Source organism: Amblyomma maculatum, chromosome 3, assembly GCF_055883805.1.
Source record: "Amblyomma maculatum isolate TAMU_Amacu chromosome 3, ASM5588380v1, whole genome shotgun sequence".
Classification (NCBI taxonomy): Eukaryota; Metazoa; Arthropoda; class Arachnida; order Ixodida; family Ixodidae; genus Amblyomma; species Amblyomma maculatum.
Window position 1 is genome coordinate 129,486,925 of NC_139346.1, and position 19,225 is coordinate 129,506,149.

The following is a 19,225-nucleotide window of genomic DNA, read 5'->3' on the forward strand; positions in this document are numbered from 1 at the left end:
TGATGCGACAAGACTGCGCCGATGTTAAATGCTGTGTCATTATGTGTACTTTGGCTCCTCTTTAGTCGAAAGGGACTGTTATAAATTTATCCGGGGACTTTTCGGAACTTTGCACCAACACAAAATCTGAGATGGCATTACGCATAAAACCCACCTCTAAAACTTACCGTGAAAACTGTGCCAGTTATTCGGTCAGCGTATATTATTAGTCCGCTGCTTCCTAAATATCCGCTCACCCGATTGTAAGAAAAGCATTTAATGCAAATAAAGCACTGGATATGGTGATTCTTTAACAAAGTGGATAAAATTATATAACGCGATAACTGGCTGTTTCAAGTAGCGCCACGTATGGGAAAAAAATCACAGTTCGCGCATTCATTTTCATAGTGTTTACGCTCGAACTGTGTTTTTCTGAAATCTCATGCAGCCTCAACGCGTGACCTACGACTCTGAGGAACATTTTCTTCTACCTCCCGGCAAAACTGTGGCCGAATTCTGCAGTCAACAGCTCCAAACTGATAACCAGTCCTATGTGGCGGTGTCGCAAGTGCCTCCAATTTCAGTCAACCCACCGCCCGTCCTGCATAGAAATGTTTTCTGCCACTTCGATGCCAGGTAAGAACGTCTGTGTTCGCATGGGTGAATATGTCACAATAAATGTTCTGCAATCATCGCTTAGCACCACGGATTAACCTAATCAGATTATCCGGCTTTTGTTTTAAGCTGCTTTTGCGTACAAAGATATGCCTGCTGTAATGTAGTGACAGATTATCTCGCTGCATCTCATTTCTCCTGTGCCATGCATTGATTGAATCGGCAAATACATTCCAAGCAATTTCAAAGTTCGGTCTATTAGCTGCACATAATGCTTTCAGAAAGAGCTACTCAGGAATACCGAGTATTAGCTCTATCAGTGAAATATTAGAAAAAAGTAAACAATACTGTCCTCACAAATATACAACCTCGTAAGATGTAAAAAAATATGTGATTTGGCTAAGTAATGTCATTTACATGGTAAAGAACGCAGAGCGTGTAAGATGGTCGAAATGCGTGCAGACAGTAATGTGAAGTGCTTGAAGACAGAAAAGTGATGGAATAAGAAACAAAAAAGGAAGGTTGTGAATATATTACAGTCGGAAAAGAGCTTAACCATGTTTGATTTGCAGATGCTATTGACCTGCTAAGCTACCCAGGGTAACAACAGCAGAAACTTGGTAGTTACGAACCTAAACAAATAAATAATAGAAATAGAAGAAACACAAAACTCACACAACACAAAAGCAAGCAGAAGAAAAAGATTAAGGTTAGGCGGATTGCCCAGATATTCAAAAAGGATATATATATATATATATATATATATATATATATATATATATATATATATATATATATATATATATATATATTGCCACGTCATAGTGTTAAGCCCGGTAGCCACAAATGAAGATACTGGCGTTTCACTAGAATGAAACTCTTTATTGGCTGATTTGCGCCCGCAAAAGAACAAGGCGAAGAATCGGCTGCGACGATAACAGCAAACGTGCTCGTCGGTCGTCAAACACAGAATGCTCGTCGCACGCGTCAACGTCCAATTTAAAGGCGGCAAGGAAACGTCGAGATAAAGCCACAGACTGTGACTAGCGTAATCTGGAACATTGCAGAAACACACGTAAGTCGCTGGAAGCTTCTAGATTACTCTCGACGCATCTAGCGCGACAAAGAAAATGATAAAGCAGCATCTCGCAACAAGGAGCATGAAGAAAACCCAAGCACGTAATCTATCCTCACGATAGACTCACTGTGATAAGGCCGCATGAGTGCGGCTGTCGAAAAAGAGCAAATGAAGACTTGATTAGTCCGCGGCATTATTCCAGTCTTAAAAATGACAAAATAAACACAGAACGGTAAACAAAATTACTATCCTTTAAAGATCGAATTAAGGCTTCAGAAACAGCACATATACGGACAGTTTCTGGGTGCGCCCGACGCGCTGAGATGTAGTCGTGCTGTTGGGGATGACTTCATAATCAAGTTTTCCTATGCGTCGAAGGACTTTGTATGGCCCAAAGTATCGGCGTAGTACCTTTCACTCAGTACACGATGGCGAATTGGAGTCCAAACTTAGACTTGGTCTCCTAGCTTGTGCGCTGCTTGGCGTCGTTGTAAATCGTATCGTCGGGTGTCGATGCGCTGTTGGTCTTTAATGCGCAGCCATGCGAGTCGTAGGGGTTTCTCTCTAGGCTGCAGGTAGGCAGCGTCATCGAGGTTTTCTTCTGTTACGTGCGGCAGCATGGCATCAAGCGTTTTTGTGGGCTCCTTGCCAAACACAAGCTTTAATGGGGTCGCTCTGGTCGTCTCCTGAAGGGCCGTGTTTACGCGAAGATAACGTACGGCAAGATGGCGCCCCAGATCTTGTGTTGAGCGTCGACGTACATGGCAAGCATGTCCGCCATAGTGTTATTGAGACGTTCCGTAAGTCCATTGGCCTGTGGAGGATAGCGGTCGTCATCCGGTGGCTTGTCTGGCTGCAATCCAATATGGCTTGAGGAGCTCCGCCGTAAAGGCTGTTCCTCTGTCCGTGATTAGCACTTCGGGGGAGCCGTGCCGCAGGAGAATGCGCTCGGCGCAAAAATTCGCTACATTTTCAGCGGTACTATTAGGCAGTGCCTTTGCTTCAGCGTAATCAGTGACCACGATGACCCACTTGTTACCTGTAGATGAAGCCGGAAAGAGACCGAGGAGATCCATTCCAATTTGGTTGGTTGGTTTGTGGGGTTTAACATCCCAAAGCGACTCAGGCTATGAGAGACGCCCATTCCAATTTGCTGAAATGGCTTGGTTGGGAGTGGTATAGGGTTCAGTAGCTCAGCAGGTCTGGTTGGAAGGGACACGCATCACTTATGCTCACGACACGTTTTCACGTAAAATGCGACGTCGGCAGATACCCGCGGGCAATAATACTTCTCTTGGACACGATGCACCATGCGTGCCATTCCGAGTTTTCCGGCTGCCGCCTCATCATGGAGAGCCTGCAAAATTTTGTTTCGTAGTTCCTTCTGAACGACAAGAAGATATGTCGTCCTGTTGGGTGCGAAGTGCTCAACTAGGACTTCGTTGTGCAACGCGAAGGACGACAACTGACGTTTGAACACCGACGGATGAAAACCGGTCTTGCGATGTCTGTAATCCGCGGTGTCTCTCAGCTCAAGGTGCGGCTGTTACTGAGCTATTATGCCGTGGATAATCGGTCCTAAGAAGGCATCATCGTCATCGTCCTTCGGAGGCCCATCAAAAGGGGCCCCTGACAAGCAGTCTGAGTCGGAATGCTTGTGACCGGACTTGTAGAACACTGTGATGTCAATCTATTACGTATAAGCTCCATCGTGCAAGACGATCAGAGGGGTCTTTCAGTTGGTGAGCCATCACAGTGTGTTCCGTTCACAATTACCACGTTAAATTGTCGATGTGCAGATACGGGCGAAACTTAAGTGGCCCAGATTATCGCGAGGCACTCGTTTTGTGCCGTCGAGTAATTAGCTTCGGCTTTTGAGAGAGCCTTCCTAGTGTACGCGATAACGTTCTCCTGTGCAGCACTGTTCTGAGCGAGAGCACCGCCTACGCCGACACTGCTTGGATCGGTGGTAATTTAGGTCTCGGCGTTATCATCAAAGTTGCCAAGAACAGAAGACTGCAGGCGGTGCTTAAGTTTGTTGGAGGCTTCTGCTTTCGGCACCTTCCATTTAAGAGGTGCATCATTCTTTGTAACGTGCGTACACTGTTCGGCGATGCGACAAAATTTTGACAAATTGTCGGTAGTAAGCGCATAGCCCAAGGAATCTGTGCGTAACTTTCTTGTCTGAGGTTGTTGGAAACTGCGTGATAGCATATGTTGTCTCTTGGTCTGGGCGAACACCGTGATTGCTATCGACGTGACCTAGAAATTGCTGTTCTTCCTAGGCGAAGTGGCATTTCTAAAGTTTCAATGTTAACCATGACGTCATGAATACGTCGAGCACTGTATTACTCGCTGAAACGGGACTGTCGCGGAGCAGAGGCCGAATGGCATTACCTCGAACTCGAAAAGGCAGTCTGGTTTTATGAATGCTGTTTTCTCGTGTTCTCTTTTGTCAACCTCTATTTGTCAGTACCCATCGATGAAAAGTACTTAGCGTTGTAAAGCCGTTCCAGTGTGTTGTCGATGCGGGGAAGCGGGGAAGCATCCTTCTTCAATACGCTATTCAAGCGGCGGTAATCAACGCAGAAACAAATTGTTGCGTCTTTCTTCTAGAAGCACTGGTGCCACCCAGGGAATCGTCGGTGGCTGACGGACATCATCGCGAACCATTTTCTTAACTTGATCGCGGATGGATGGCCTGGCGTTCTTGAGGTGATACGTGGTAGGGGCTTTGGAGGAGAGGTCGGATGTGTTCGTCGGTGGTAAAGTGGCGGTGCTGGGTTAGTCAAGTTTAACGCACCTTCGATGCTGACGAAAAGCATCCGTTGTAGCATTGAAGAAGGATGCATGTCTGGTCTTGCCTGCTCGGGGTAGCGCTGGATTAACCTCGAGCGTGAGCTGGTAGCCTTGGTTAGGCGCATCCTTTTCGGATTTTTCAGGAAGGGCGAGGACGTACCAGATGTCTGCTAGCCTGGCGAGAAAAGCAATTTTCGTACCCTTGTTGAGATGCCGGTACTCTTCGGAAAGTTCGTAACCAGCACGTGTGCTTGCCCATACCGGAAGGGGGCGACATCTCTTGCGATTCCCAGTCCACGCTCCAAAAGCAACGGGGTGTTTCTCTCGATGACGCTTTTGGCGGTTTCAATGTCTGCGTTGCTTACGCAGGAGGCTACGCTTGATTGGGGGGCATGATCGCCTCCGTCGAGAGCGTTTAGAGCGATATGATGCGTCGCTGTCGTCGTGGAAGGTATGGAGTTGTTCGTTGAGAGCTGGATGAGTTTGAGCGAAGATCAATGATCGCCCGATGCTTGTTGAGAAAATCCATGCCTTGAATGACTGAATGAAATCTTTCGAGCAGTTCTGTAGGGCCACCAAGCTCGTAGGATCAGTACGTCCATTTGCTGTTGCTGTTAAAGTGCTTCGCCTGGATGGCGTAATGAAGTTATCACCAGAGGTGCAGGTTAGAGGACCATGCTAAGTGTCACCACTTTCTTGAGCTGGGCGGCGAACGCTCCATTGATGACAGAATAGTCAGCTCCAGTGTTCACTAAAGCGCTAACCATGCGACCGTCAACAGCCACTTTGAGGTCACACGTTAGCGTCCTCATATTGCATGCTGGGTTAAATTTGATCACTGCTTCGTCTTATGCTGAGGTCGCGACCGGGGCACACCGTAGTCATTCCGCTGGGCTGCGGTGTTAGCTTGGAGTGTGGTCGCGTCTTCGTGGATGCTGACGTCATGAGTAGCAGCGGTGTCACTTTAAAGATTCGGCAATCAAGGGCGTCTTCATGAGGAGTGTCAGCGTCATAGCGGTGTCTTCTTTAAGCTTGTCGTCAGCGGCGGATGTTGTTCGTTAGTTCGCCATGTAGCAACCTCACCGCCAAAGGCTGCTGCTGCCTTTAGTTTTTCCTACAGGGGCTACGGTACATTTCTTGGACACAACTGTGGCCCAGCGACGCAAATCGGGTGTCATATGGCGATGGAGAGTGGTATCGACGGCTTGATGACTCTTCCCTTCGCAAATAGTGTTAGATTTCTTGTGGTTGTAGGCCAGGACGGGTCGTGGAGCATCGATATCAAAGCCGCACAGGCCGATGCGTCTGTATTGACAGTGGCCTAGAACGTGGCTGGCCTCTCCGCAGTGGAAGCAGAGTGGGCGGTAGTTCGCAGTCCTCCAGGCATTGCAATTTCTGGGGCTTGGGTGTTGTTCGTATGCATGGCGGGATGTGACCAAGGGTCGTCGTTTAGCAGCGGTTTGTTCTTGACGAGGGGGCTTGACGGGTGTCATCAGAACGCAGGATAGCGTAAAGTACCCACATAGGTCATCGCAGTGATTTCTTACGTGGCAGCCGTCGGGGATATCTCTTGAGGAACAGGCAATGCCTGCTGAACTTCTTCACGGACGACATCCGCAAAGAGTGACGCTAACCTAGCTTTAATGGGAGATGGCAGGAGTCGTCACAGTTATTCTAGGACCATTTCACGGATAAGCTCCCGCTAGTCGATGTCAAACTTCAGGCAAACTTCGCAGGCTTCCACCGGACGGTTGTATTGTCGAGTGCGGGTTTCAAGGATCGCTTCGATATTTGAGGCGGCAGGTTTCTAATGAGGCAGGCCAAAAGGGGCTCCTTTACACCTCACATTAGAAATCTCAAGTTTTTCTCCTCGCTCATTATAGGGTCGGCCTGACGAGAAGGGGGCTTCATTTCTTACACGAATGCGAGGAAGAATTCACTAGGCAGCTGGACCTCGAACCGAAGGAGAATTTCAGCTGTTAGGTTAGTCACAACGATCTCGGATACCTCCAACAGCGCCTTCTTGAATGCTTCCCTTTTTTTAGGGAAGACTCTCGTGGTCTTGAATCATGCACGGGTGGTACCATCATGCGCGAAGAAGATATACCGGAGCCTCAGAGCGTCGTCCTAGCTGTTAAGGGCTGTTACTCGCTCGCATTGGTCGAGCCACTCTTCGGCTTCTTCTTCCTGGGTTGCATAAAGCATGGGCGGCGTTCCGGGCTGCAGCATAACAGGACCTGTAGACTGGACCATTGTCACTGCAGGATCCTCCTCCCAGGTCCTAGTTGGGTAACCCGTTTTGAGGTTAGAACCCTTGACCTAGGCGGCTTGCTCAGGGGGCAATGGACATGTCGCCCGGGGAGACACAAACAGGTCTATTTCCTCGGCTTACAGAAGGTGTCCGAAACATGAAGGCCAGCACCTCCACCACATTTCATGTAGTGGTGACAAGCGCGGTAGCCAGAAATGAAGACAGTAGCGTTGCGCTTGAATGAAGCTTGAATGTATTGTTTCTTTATATGCAATAAAAGGCGCACTTCTTTGTTGCTCAGCCATAACCAGCGTGATGAAATATTTCGGATGTGAATGCAGCACGTAAAGCGTCTCCCACGTTGGGATGTGAAAACTGGTTTGTAAAGATGAACCCTGCCCCACTATTAACACGAGTGGATCAACAGTTGTAGGATAATGCGCATGAAAGGGCTCTGAACAAATGCTGAATTTGGCGCAAGGACATTGTTTGCCGCGATTTGTTGTCAGACGGTTAGTTTCGCGGAAGACGGACTTTTTAAGCTAGAAAAAGCGAAAAATAATAAGCGACTCGTGGCACCGCAAGTACTCTTCTCAAGGAAAGCTGTGAGAGTTAAAGTATTTTTCTTTTTCTTTCTGCGTCATCATGCTTCTACAAATTTCCCATTAGGATTCCGACACCGGCATAGTCATAGCTTGCTTGAATCAACGGTTGCAAAAAAATAATAAGCTCGAATTACAATCGCATTATCGCAATTACTGTAAAAAGTTCCATTATACCATAACGAATGCAGTTTTTGTCATATTATTTATTCCAAGTGACACATAAATATCGGTCAATGTCATAAATTATCAGAGTATGGAAGATAATTTGTGATAATATATATGACATCTTTTGATGTCATATATATTATCACAACTATTTGAACAACACTGCGTGATAAATTCATGAGATTATTTTATTAAAGAATATTTTTAATAAGAAGAATACGTCTTTATTTTTCAATGGAATGTGGAAAGATATTCAGATATTGGTAAAGCAAGTAATTTCACTGAGGAAAAGGGAGAATCAGGCTGTCTTTTCTGCGTGTTTGGAGGCATCATAAACAGTCACCATTTTTAGTCCCTTAGTGAAGCTGAGCTATTTTTCCAAATTAAGACCTTAACCTTTCAACATCATTGCCGGGAAGCATTTGGTCATGCAGCCAAATCAAAATTTTTTGACATAATCTATTTGCTTTCCAGCAAACTGGCTGCCGTCGAACATCGATACCGTAATCTTGACGAGCATAAGTGTAAATAACATTTGTACGGAGATACTGTGCACAGTTTTCTAGGCACTAAGTAATGAATCAGTGTCATATTTTAGAGCATTAATGAGCAACGCTAACAATTTAAATGCGATATATTTTAATTGCTTCTCTTTAGCGTCCTGTCATGCAGCTCTCAATGTCCCACATCGTGCCATAGGTAAAATCCCACGCTTTAAATATATTTAATTTCTATGTAGTTTTTCAACATATCATGTAAACTTGCAAAGAATGTGTTTTATGAATTAAATTTTCAATTTAGAGCTCTCACTGCTCTACAGCGATTGCCTTCCCTGGTTCTGGTTGCACGTAGGTATTACCGCACGGTGGAGACATACTTGTCTTCCTTGCTACCTATCGACTTCTGCACTGCGGTGGTGGTGGGAGCCTACGCCATTGATGTGGACACAAGAAGCCTGGTTTGGAAGCACCACAGCAGTCAGGAATATGTGCACCAGTTCACGAGGATGAGAGCGACTAGCCGGCTGTTGCGTCGCTCTAGATCTTTTGACATCTACGTAACTGTGGGAGGTGAACGCCAGGACAGCGCCAACTTCTCGGCCATTGTGAGCGAGAACACCATCCTGGATCAGTTTTCCGGGAACGTGAGGAAACTTGACGGTTCGCTGGTACGTGTGCATTTACCCCGCTTGAGATTCTACTAAGGTCGTTTTAAGAAACTCTTTTGGCTACTGTTATTGTAGGAGCTGAAGGTGCGCTAGTCTCACCCCATTCCACACAATAAGAGTATGGTGTTAACGTAGGTAAACCGAGTAGAACGTGAGAAAGTATTTGCTCACAGCTGGAAGCCTATTGAGATGACGTCGCGGATTGCACAACACGACAGTATGTTGCAGTGTGCACGCCACCGATTGGCTGCAACGATAGCTGCGACGTTCCTTAGTCGCTTTCGGCTTAGAATTCCTGAGTACAAATCTATTCCGCTCCAGCCTTTATGCATGAGCATGTCGGTGCGTGTGTGTTTGAGGTCATTACAAGAATAAATTAGACAATTTGCATAGGCTCTGAACGTCCCGATTAGCGTTTTCACACTTAAGGTCACACATCATAGTGCCGTCATGCACAACACACGCAGTGGCAGAGCAATTAGGCAACATGAGACATACGGCGGACCGAGGCGCAATCGCTGGGTCAAGAACAAGCGCGCTGTAGGAGGCTCAATGGCAACGCGTCTGAGCGGAACGAACGTTTAGCCCAAGCGCGCTGCATAAGTGACAGGCCGCGGTTTGAGAGTGCCGACACCAAGGCGATGCGGACGCGACCAAAGCCGGCAAAGTGGCGCGTCTTTCGCCGTGGTGAAAAACTTAGCTTCCGCATCTACTGCCACTGTTGGACGGGGTCGAACCCATGGTGATCGGCATGTACCAACATTGGGGCTAGGTAGCAGACACCTACCACATGGTGTGGGCCTGGCATCAAAATTCCACTTTAACCCCCAACACTAACCCTACACAAAAGGATAGCGAGGAAAGAAAAACACCGCTGGCTGTCCACGGAAGTCAGTCCAAGACGGCAAGAAGAAGGTGCTGGCGGTCCGTCGGCACGGGATGCACCTGGGAGTGGTGCAGTCCCCCTGGTGGACGGTGACGGTGTTCCGGGTGGTGTTCTGGCAACGGAGGAGAAGTCTGGTCCGGCTGCAAGGACAAGGTCCAGGATGAGAAGAGGTGCTGCACTGGTGGCGGATACGGCGGAAGAAAAGAATAGAGAGAAGACGGTGAAGAAGACGAAGAAGCTGAAGACACCCTCTGAGGAAGACGTTCCGGGACCTACAAGGATGGAGAAGAAGAACCGAAGAACTGCGGACGCAGAGGCAGAAAAGACCCTTGAGTCCGGCGTGGAGATGGATTTGAAACCCCTGCAAGCCCTGCTTCGCTGCTCAGACCTTCAAGCCCAAGCGGTTTTGGTCCAGAGAGCCAGGAGAGCAGCTTCGACCAATGGAGTCTCGGACAGGGAACACCACCTAGTATGTGGGTCCCCCTAGGTGGTTCACACCTCTACTTCAAATGAGAGTTTTTACCACCACTACCACCACCTGCACAGGCTCCACGCGTCCATCGTCGTAAGTGCGCGGACACAGGTGCGGCCTGGAAATAGGAAAATGACGCTTGTGGTGCAACGAAATCGTCAGTGGCGACGCCCAATGCTTTGGCATTCCCACACAGAACCCGCCGTGTATCTGACGTTCCTTCTTTTGAATCCTAATCGTAGTTGCGCGCCATTTGTCGCTAGGAGCGGAAGCAAAAAGCATAGGCGCCATATTCTGCACACCGCCAATGTGGATGGAGCACGTGGTTGACGGTGCTCTTCGCGTACGATAACGGCGTACATTTCTGCCCTAGCTTGAATGCTTAGAAAAGAGCAATGGTGTACCTTGTTCCGTGTGTTACCATGCTTAGTACTACTGAAGTATTCTGCAAGCCATTTCTGCGCATCCCTAATTTTTTTACAGTTGGCCTGCTTGTGTTCTGTGCATTTTCAAGTTTGGATATATTTTTCGAGGAGCACCTTTCTGGTTGGAAAATACAGCTGAATTTAAAGCGCACGATCTTGGATAAATATGTAAAGCTGTTGGGCTGTAAATTCCATGACTTCAAATAAACATTTGTCACTTTTCCTAGCATCGCTCTTCAATAGTTGTTTTACTCGCTGCTTGTGGACTACGTGGCTTTGGGAAGCGGTATACTGTTACTGGGGAATGTTCTTTGCTCGAGTGATTGGGAGTCTTTTTGTTGGTGGAAAAGTGCTTTTGAAGTGCGCTAGAAGCGAGGTTCAGTGTCACCGCCTGGTGTTACTTCGCTGCTTTAGGAATGTTTAAAGCGAAAATCTTAGCTCATAAGTGGCATTAGATTCCGTGCGCAGAAAGTTTCCGCTGTAATGGTACTAAAGAAAAAAGAATATCTCTTCGCGAATGGAATCACTATTCATCTGATTCCTTGCTGAACGCGGAAGCTACTACTTCACGCTGAGCTCGTGGGAACATATCGTTAATCTTCGTGTCGAGAGTACGAATGACAGTAGCGGTCAGGAGGCAGTCATAATGGTGATAGTAGCAATGAAAACGACAATGAAGGTAATGAAATAGTTTTGTAAACTGTGTTTCGCCACTTCCGCACCTAAACAGAGTTAAGCGCAGTAGTGCAATTCTTTGCCATGCGTTCCTTCAACAGTGAGAATTTTTATTGTTTCATCACTAGCGCAGAAGTTTCCGAATGTACTGCTATTAAACCAGTGCTTATGCACCCATGGTCACAAACGTTCCCTGTGACACGAGACGCCGCAGGATATATCTCGAATGATATCGGTGACGCGTAAATTCTTTTGCACTGTTCCTGACTTTTATAGTTGCTTTCAAGCGCGTTATGTTCAAATCCTTGAATATAGCTTTAAATTTTGAGCTGCCAAAAACAGTAAGGAATCTACATTGCGACAACGACCAAGCGCCTTTGGCACAGTCATCGTTGGTGAAATATTCCTTTCTTAGAAGAGGCAGGTTATCCCAAAAAAGTCTCTTAAGAAAGCCTTCAGTGCCTTTGGAATTTTTATATTGTAGCAACCTGTGTGTGACACATACTCCTGCAGATTCCTGTGAACGTGGCATAGCTACAAAATTAGAGCCTGGAGTAAACAGATCTCCTCTCTGGTTTTCCCTCAGCTAGTGAGTCGTCTTCCTCATGAAGATGCAGAAAATATGGCTTAGTCTCTTCGATCATGTCAGAACAATCAGGCGCGTGAAATACGGCGCGAAATTTAGGTACGTTTACTTCTTCTTCCTTACATATCTATCTAGATCTGGTGCGAAAATGATGAACTTTGTTTTCGTTACTGGATGCCTTCAAGAAGGACCTTTTGAGGAGTTTGTCATGGTTGCCAATAATATACCCGATTACCTCCTCCTTTTACGAATAAATTTCCGAATAAGGCCATTCCCTTTAATGCCGAAGCTATCAGAGCATCTCATACTCCGCCGCCCTGATCCCTGCTCCAAATATTACTGCGGCTACGAACGCAGGACGTCAAAGAGCACCTTTTTCACGAACGTTACCAAAACACTGTAATGACATTCAGCAAAGAGGCAGTCAACGGTCGAGAAGACTAATGACGGCCGTATCCGCATGTACAATCGCCCCTTAAAATTAGTCTCAGTAACGCACTACGACACATAGGCGGCGATAACTTTTGGGCTCTTATTCACAGAATCATCGGAAACAATCATCCCAGCTGCAAGCTTCTCAAGAGCAACAGGTAGTTACGGTTACGGACGCTGTCCGCAAACAAGTTCCACATGGGGTACGCTCCTAGTCACCGGCAATTTCAATGAAAGCTCAAGCCATGACTTACCCGCTGCAGAACGCTGGAACACGACGTTGCACCACGGGCTCTCTTAGACGTGGACCAATCCACCCAGATTATTGCCCCCTAGGTAATGCTATGTCTGGCTATAAGCACTGCTTACCCCAGAAAATCCGAGGCTTGAAACACTTACAGCAACCGGTCGACGCGTGTCGTCTGCAGTGACGCCACCCATGTCATCAGGCATTGTCCACGCCAAATAACGGACCCCCGGGTCTTCTTTAAAACGCAGCGTGGTCTCAACCTTGACCAGAAATACGCGAGGGGTAGCTGAATGTCTGTATGATGTGGATTCGTCAACCTTCCTGTGTACATTCTCTGCGCTCTTTTTAGTCACCATTAAGCAGCAGTTGTTTGAATTAAGTCCCTAGGAAAACAAGAGCCAGCAACCATTGCAGGTAACATTGCCTCACAAGGCAACGATGAGGATCCTCTACCGACGACACCACATGCGCATGCCATAGTTACCATGCTGACGAAAGGTAACCAAGATGACGATGTTACCCGCGGCTTCAAACTGAAGGCCGCCCAGCGGGATGACTACGGTATGCCCTAGCCACAGTCACAGCACACGATACAGGTTAGGTGACACTCCGAGGCCATCGCGTAATTCTATCACGTAGCAACTGACTCTGGAAATGCTATAACGGCCGCACAGTTAGTTGCCACAGTGGATAAGATATGTATGATACGTTTTGGGGTGTCTTCAGCGATATCTCCTTGCTGTACCCCCGGAAGCTTCTCGTCCACCTCGTGCACCTACAACCAATGGTCGGAAGTGCATGTTATCGGGCCAATTGGTTCTGCATAACCAATGGAATTTAGCGTTAACACTTGGACAAAGACATAAAAAAGAAACCGGAATCTTCAATCGTCATGTGTGTTTTCCTCTGTCTTCATTTAGGTGTTAGCGCTAACTTCATCTTTATTTATTAACCAATGGTCGGCTACCCTCAGTCCAAGGCTCCGCTGGCGACTGCCACCAGTTGAGCTAGCTGTACCAGGCCTTTCTGGTCTTCGAAGCTGTCGCTGGACAGCAGTATCTCCTTTTGCTCTGAACTCGGGTTTCGTACTTTAGGGATCACGTGTATGTTTTAACAGGTCCATGTGGTGCGATATAGCGCAGGTTTTTTCGTCGCACCAGGGACATATATCCCCGTATATCGTAGGATGCATTTGCTTTAGTATATGTAGGTCAAGAAAGGACGGTGTCTAGAAAGCATTAGAAACTATGAAAAGGGGGAAATCAGCTAGAGAGGATCAGATAACTACACATTTGTTGAAGAACGGGGGGGGGGGGATATCGTGCTAGAAACACTGGCCACCCTGTATACGCAGAGCCTGGTGTCATCGATGGTACCGTAACCATAAGAGAATGCAAACATTATCCTCATTCATAAGATAGGGGACTCTAATGATCTTAAAATTATAGACCAATCAGCTTACTGTCTGTCACGTATAAGGTATTTACTAAGGCAATCGCTAATAGAATCAGGCCAACCGTATACTGCAATCAAGCAAAGAATCAAGCAGGTTTTCGGAAGCAGCACTCTACTATCGATCATAGCCATACCATCAACCAGGGGACAGAAAAATGATCGGAATATAACCAGCCCTTATACATAGCATTCATTTATTACGAAAAAGCATTTGAATCAGTTAAAACCTCGGCGGTGATGCAGGCATTGCGAGATCAGGGGTAGACGAGCCGTACGTGAAAGTGCTGGAAGATATATATAGTGGCTGCACAGCAACCATAGTTCAGCATAAAGAAAGTAATAAAATTCCTATAAAGAAAGGAGTTAGGCAAGGAGACACAATCTCGCCAGCACTATTCACAGCTTGCTTAGAGGAAGTATTCATAGACTTGGAATGGGAGCAGTTAGCGATGAGGGTACATGGAGAATACCCCAGTAATCTGCGATTTGCTGATGACATTGCCTTGCTAAGCAACTCGGGGGATGAACTGCAAATACAGATTGATGACCTAGACAGGAAAAGTATAAAGGTAGGCTTTAAAATCAATATGCAGAAGACTAAGGTAATGTTCAACAGTCTCGGGAAGGAACAGCAGTTTACATTAGGTAGCGAAGTACTGGAAGTAGTAGGGGAATACGTCTACTTAGGACAGGTAGTAACCGCAGATCCGGACCATGAAAAGGAAATAACGAAAAGAATAAGATAAGATTAATACACGTAAACAGTTGTCAGACTATGACTTACATCTCTTTTCATCACAGGTAATAGGTCATTGCAAAATAATATCCTAAATGGCGATGTTTTCAAAGTCCGATAAATTATTGCAGCGTGTATGTGTTTTCATGCAATGGTCTGTGCTTTTTACGTTGATGCTTCTGTTTCGCTCCAGGTAACTTTGCTACGTTATCGGTGCATGTCTTTTTGGCAGTGGTCACCATAGATTACGTTCACAAGGCTGGCTGCTCATAACAACCTACCTTGATGTATACATAAGAGTAGAATCAACGCGCAACTATACGCAGAGAACGAATAGATACATACAGGGTCATCCACGTCTAGCTATAACACGGTCAATGTTTTCAAAGCAACATTGCACCCAACACAGGCGCATATCAGTGCAAAGCGATGCAAGCATAGAAGAACTTGGGCGTGGTGCTTCACATGTCCTGCCACTATGCTTTATTGCTTGGCCGGGACGGACGCAATGGCGCTTTGAAAAGTGACCGTGTTATTGTTAGTAGTGGATTACCTTGTGCATTTAAAGTAGATAGAAATGCCTATCTGACAGCGAAAAAAATATTGGTTGTACTTAAGTTTGCTTACGACGCGAAATGGCTAAAGCCAATTTAAAAGACTTGTCACTGGCTTCATCGTGATTGTCGTCTCTACTATTATTATCATTACTATCGTTACTATCGTTATTATCAACTAAATGTACCGTCATTGTTCAGTTTGCTTGTAAGCAGAAATCGCGAAAGCCGCCTTACACGACTTTTTTCACTAACTGCATTATCATTGTCAGCCCTACTACCATCATCCTCACTTTCGGTACTATAGGTATCAACTAATTCGCTGTCATTGTCCCCGCTATATTCACTGACTGCACCGCCGTGGGCATTTTTACTGCCACGCTAGACAAGAATTACGAACGGTTTCTCAAGAACCCTGCTTGGCCTAGTGGTTTGCACGCTCGGCTGACGATCGGAGGGATAGCGGTTCGATTCTCGGTGGAGACATAATCTTAACATAAATTCTCAGTTAACGCCAACATTTCCTGTGAACCTGCCCAGCGGACACTTTCGCAGCCCATGAGACCAGAAAGGCTTTCGCCGAGCACACCGTGTAAAATCAGACTTTCGCCTCCCTCTCTGACAACGTCCGCGGCACTAGGTGGCGTGATGTATTGGGCTTAATAAAGCATACCATTGGAGGAGCATATGAGTAGTCGGTTAAAACACCTATCGCGAACTTCATGCCGAATGTGGAGCGAGCGGTATCACAGGGCAAATATGCTGCCACAGGAGGTTTTAATTGATGGCGTGCGAGCTTTGGGAGGCGCCACCGCAGATCTATCTGTTGCGCAGGCTGTCATCCCACTCGCCACTTTGATGGCATACAGCGGTTGTTTCGACACCATTTTAATCAATACTATCGGATGTTCACATTGACACGTGTCATAGAATCCCCACTAGCCGCAAAGATGAAACCAACATCATAGTCCGCTTTGTGAGCCGAGATAAGCGCCAGGCATTTCTTTCCAAGGCCAGAAAGCATGGGCTGTCTAATAAGGAGCTTGGCTTCACAGAAACAGACAGCGGCCGTATCTACGTCAATGAACACTTGACCTATGCCAACAAAAAACTGCTAGGAGCGACCATTGCTCGAAAAAAGGAACTCGGCTGGAAATTTGTGTGGACGAATGGCTGCAAGATTTTCGCACGCAGGGATGAATCATCTGACACAATCAAAATCTCTGCATGATCTGATCTGGCTAAAATGGCTAATTAGGTGTTGACTTATCTGATAGCTGGACTGATATCTCATTGACATGGACAGCCCATTCCATTGCATTCATTGTGATACACGATGCTTTAACAACAAGTTTGCCACTTCCATGGGAAGATTCTCTGGCATACATATTAACGTCCGTAGTATGAAGAACAAACGTGACAGTCTTCATGAGTTCTTTGGGTCATTAAATGTGCAGTTTGATGTGCTTTTCTTTACCGAAACTTGGTTAAAATCTCAAGATGATCATTTGCCATTCATGAACTACCGGCATCATGGGCTCATTCGCCCAAATATGAGAGGTGGTGGTATTGCCTTGTATGTGAAAAACTGTTATCCACAGTCTGTACTAGAAGACATTTCTATGATAGATCCCAATGTCGAGTGTTTAGCTGTGTCACTGTCCGATATCATTGTGGTTGTGATATACAGACCTCCTGCTGGGAAGAAACTGCATTTTTTAAAGTTTCTTGAAAGTTTACTGCTCTATCTCGCCAATTTCCGGTTGCCTTTTGTAATAATGGGTGATGTTAATATTAATCTAATGCATGATGATTGTAACACACATGAATTCAATAACAATATAGCATCTTATGGTTGTATAAATGCTATATCTATACCAACTAGAGTTACCGTTGATACAGCTTCTCTTTTAGATGTTTGTGTCACAAATACGATGTCTCCTCAAACGGAGGCTGGCCTGTTATCTTCTGAAATTAGCGACCACATCCCGATTTTTTGTTTTCTTCCTATGAACCACAATAAAATTGCATCCAAAAGCGCCGAGAAGGTAACTAGGGATATTAGTGAGACAAACCTTTTTAAATTTCTAACTCTAATCGAAAACACTAGTTGGGACAATATATATTACATATCTGATGTCAACTTGTCATATACTACATTTCTTGCAAAGTTCACTGAATGTTATAATGCTGCATTTCCTTTAATTCAAGTTAAGCAAAGCTTTCGAAAGTCCAGAAAGCCATGGGTCAATAAGCAGTTATATAAACGAATACAGGTTAAAAATAAAATGTACCATAACTTTGTATGCACTCGTGATGCAAACCTTTTTACTGAGTTCAAGAAATTCCGAAATAAATTAAACAAAGACCTCAAGGCAGCAAAAACGGCTTACTATATAGAACGCTTCTCGAGAATATATAACGACCGCAAGAAAGTTTGGCATGAGATAAAGGAATTACTAAACAAGCAGAAGTGCAGAGATAACGCAGAAATTCTTATATCTGATTCCAAGACCAGTGGAACTGATATAGTAAACACCATAAACCACTTTTTCATTGAAGCTGGTAAACCCACTTTTGATCAATCTTTATCAAACCCCTCCATGCGTGACCTCATTGAACCTTTATCTAATTCTATTGTGCTGTTGCCTGTGGTTCCACAAGAAGTAGCTCTTTATATTGGTAAAATAAAAAACAATGTTTCCGCCGGCCATGACGGCATCAAAGCCATACCGTTAAAGTATGTATCGGTATCAATTTGCGACGTTCTAGCTTATATTATAAATCTAACTTTCACCAGCGGTGTGTTTCCAGATGAACTAAAAATAGCCCGGGTGTGCCCAGTATATAAAGGAGGAAATAGAAATGATGTTACGAATTATCGACCAATTTCCGTATTATCTGTATTTTCTAAGGTATTCGAAGGAGCCATTCACAGCAGAATGAAAAAGTTCTTCAGTGCTCATAATATAATTAACCCGTCCCAGTATGGTTTCTTAAAGAATAGATCGACCGAACAAGCCTTACTTGCTGTTAAAGAGAAAGTTATTGACAACATTGAGTCCCGAGCATATACACTTGGTTTGTTCTTGGACCTCCGAAAGGCTTTTGATTGCGTGCAGCATGAAATTCTTTTAGGCAAACTAACTAGATATGGAATACGAGGTACTTCCTTGAGCCTGCTTAGAAGTTACTTGAGCAACAGACCTCAATATGTCAAATGCAATAATTTTGTTTCAGATTTCTTGTGTGTTACTCAAGGTGTGCCGCAGGGATCTATTTTAGGCCCACTTTTATTTTTAGTTTACATAAATGATGTTTGTAACATACCTGATTCACCTGATTTGGTCATGTATGCTGATGATACGAATATATTTTTCACAGCCCGAACTCTGCCAGATTTAGAAACTACTGTAAATGACTACATGGTAAAATTGCACGCTTGGATGCAGGCAAATCAATTTAGCTTAAACTTGTCCAAGACTAGTTATATTATTTTCAGACCTATCAACGCCCCAATCCATTACTCACTTGAAATAAGGTATGCTAACAAACAAATACAGCAGGTAACCACTCAGAAGTTTCTCGGTGTCTGGTTCAATGAACACCTATCCTGGAATACACATATTTCTAAACTTGCCACAGATCTTAGCAGAACTGTTGGGTGTCTCTACAGGACCAGTGGCCTTTTACCTGTTTCATTAAAAGTATCAATGTATTATGCTCTATTTTTTTCTAAGTTATCTTATTGTGCACTGGTGTGGGGCACCACAACAAATAGCAATTATCACAAGCTTTTGATTCTGCAAAAAAAAGCACTCCGGGCTATTGAGGGTTATCATGGAAGACCGGAACACTTACCAACATCACCTCTATACCAAAAACATAATCTACTTCAAGCTAACCGAGTCTACACATACCGCTTGTTACAACATATCCATAGCAATAGGCTTTTCTCCGTCTCTCCTAATCGATTTCCTACTAAATACCCTCTCAGACAACACAGAAACCTCGTCCCAAAAACAAGGACAAATTACGGTAAACAGAAGCCTAATTACCAGATTCCAACTATTCTCAAAAACCCATCCCTATGT